The sequence below is a fragment of the Schistocerca piceifrons genome, chromosome X (genome assembly GCF_021461385.2).
Source record: "Schistocerca piceifrons isolate TAMUIC-IGC-003096 chromosome X, iqSchPice1.1, whole genome shotgun sequence".
NCBI lineage: Eukaryota > Metazoa > Arthropoda > Insecta > Orthoptera > Acrididae > Schistocerca > Schistocerca piceifrons.
Window position 1 is genome coordinate 686,096,023 of NC_060149.1, and position 2,392 is coordinate 686,098,414.

The window sequence follows — 2,392 nt, forward strand, 5'->3', positions numbered from 1 at the left end:
TAGACTGGCAATGGCAAGGAAAGCGTTTCTGAAGAAGAGAAATTTACTACATCGAGTATAGATTTAAGTGTTAGGAAGTCGTTTCTGAAAGTATTTGTATGGAGTGTAGCCACGTATGGAAGTGAAACGTGGACGATAAATAGTTTAGACAAAAGGAGAATAGAAGCTTTCGAAATGTGGTGTTACAGAAGAATGGTGATGATTAGATGGGTAGATCACATAACTAATGAGGAGGTATTGAATAGAACTGGGGAGAAGTGAAATTTGTGGCACAACTTTGTCTAGAAGAAGAGATCGATTCGTAGGGCATATTCTGAAGCATCAATGGATCACCAATTTAGTATTGGAGGGCAGCGTGGAGGGTAAAAATCGTAGAGGGAGACCAAGAGATGAACACACTAAACAGATTCAGAAGGATGTAGGTTGCAGTAGATACTATGAGATGAAGAACCTTGCACAGGATAGAGTAGCATGGAGAGCTGCATCAAACGACTCTCTGGACTGAAGACCACAACAACAAAATTAATTTGATAGGTGCTCACCCACCTGGGGAGTGCAAAGTAACTGCAGGAGTTTCCAGCTGAGTTTTATACCCATTTCATTAACTAGGCAAATAGTACAAACTGTAGGTAGGACTATACTTCTCGACCGCCATTGAAACCTACACAACAAATTAAGAGGAGGAGAGTTTTTATGTAGGCCTCCCACGCAGTAATGCTTACAACTGTTTCCTTCTGGTTTCAGTGAACGACAAATTCACATTTTCTTTCAATAGATGTCGTTTAGCTTTTCGACTACTTATTCTCAGTTATTTCCAACGGCTTTACCGCAGTGGTGACACCGTTTCTCGTCAGATCACCGAAGTCAAGCGCTGTCGGGCTTGACTAGTACTTCGATGGGTGGCCGTCCGGGTCTGCCGAGGGCTGTTGGAAGCGGCGTGTACTTAGTCTTTGTGAGGTCGATTGAGGAGCTTCTTAATTGCTGAGTAGCGGCTTCGGTCACGAAAATTGACAACGGCCAGGAGAGCGGTTTGCTGACCACATGTCCCTCCATATCCGCATCCAGGGACGCCTGTTGGCTGAGGATGACACGGCGGTTGGTCGGAACCGTTGGGCCTTCCGAGGTCTGTTCGGATGGAGTTATTATCCTCAGTTATCATGTTTGAAAGCCGTCATCCGGATATATCACAATATTCATATGGGAAGAATTGCGCCATAATTACAAACATTTTAATATGTGATGATTACAAAATGTTGGCAAGAATAATTTACAGAAGAATGGAAACATATATAGAAGTCGACCTCGCGGAAGATCAGTTTGTGTTCTGGAGAAATGTAGGAACACCCATCGTTACAGTGACCTGGAGAGTTACCTTAGAAAATAAAGAATCGCAAATCTACGTTCATAGTGTTTTCACACTTAGAGAAAGCTTTTGACCATGTTGACTGGAGTCCATTCTTTGAAATTCTGAAGCTAGCAGGGGTAAGTTACAGGAAATAAAGGCTTGTGTACAACTCGTACAGGAACCGGACTGCGGTTTTAAGAATCGAGGAGCATGAGATAGAAGCAATAGTTTAGAAGGGAGCGAAATAGCGTTACAGACTCTTCGCGATGTTATTCAATCTGTACATCGAGGAACAGTAAAAAAAAAGAGAAATTTTGTAAAGAAATTAAAGTTTACCTAGAAGAAATGAAAACGATGAGGTTTGCCGATGACATTGTAATTCCGGATGAGGCGGTGAAGGAGTTGGAACAATATTTGAACGGTATGAGCAGTGTCTGCTGAAGAGGTTATAAGATGATCATCAACAACAGTAAATTAAAGGTTATGGAATATAGTCGAATAAAATCAGGTTATACTGTGGTAATTACTAATGGAAATAAGACAGTAAAACTAGTAGATGAGTTTTGCTATTTGGTCCGGAAAGTAACTGGCGATGACTGAAGGAGAGAGTATATAAAGTGCAGAAAGGTAATGGCGATAACGCGTTTCTGAGAAAGAAAAATTTGTTAACATGGTATATAAATTTATATGGTAGAAATTCTTTTCTGAATCTATTTGTCTGGAGTGTAGCCTTGTATGGAAGTGAAACTAGTGCCATAAACCGTTAAGACAGAGGAGAGCAGGAGCTTTTCAAATCTGGTGCTACAGAAGGAGATTCAAAATTAAATGAATGTACTGAATAATTAATGAATAGGTATTGTATCGATCTGACGAAAAAATAATTTGTGGTTCAGCCTGACTAAGAGAAGCAACCAGTTGATAGGACATCCTCAGGGATCAAGGAACAGTTTGAAATGAAACAACTATTTGATCACTGGAGCTTTAAGAAAACACTTAAATGAATATTTGAAACCATAGAAATTGTCAAACGAAAGGTTTCTGCTATTG

General features: G+C 40.3%; 1 pseudogene; it reads left to right on the top strand.

Annotated features, from left to right (window-relative positions):
* The first annotated feature begins 813 nt into the window (after window positions 1–813).
* On the top strand, window positions 814–932 carry LOC124724028 (annotated as a pseudogene).
* The last annotated feature ends 1,460 nt before the right edge of the window (window positions 933–2,392 follow it).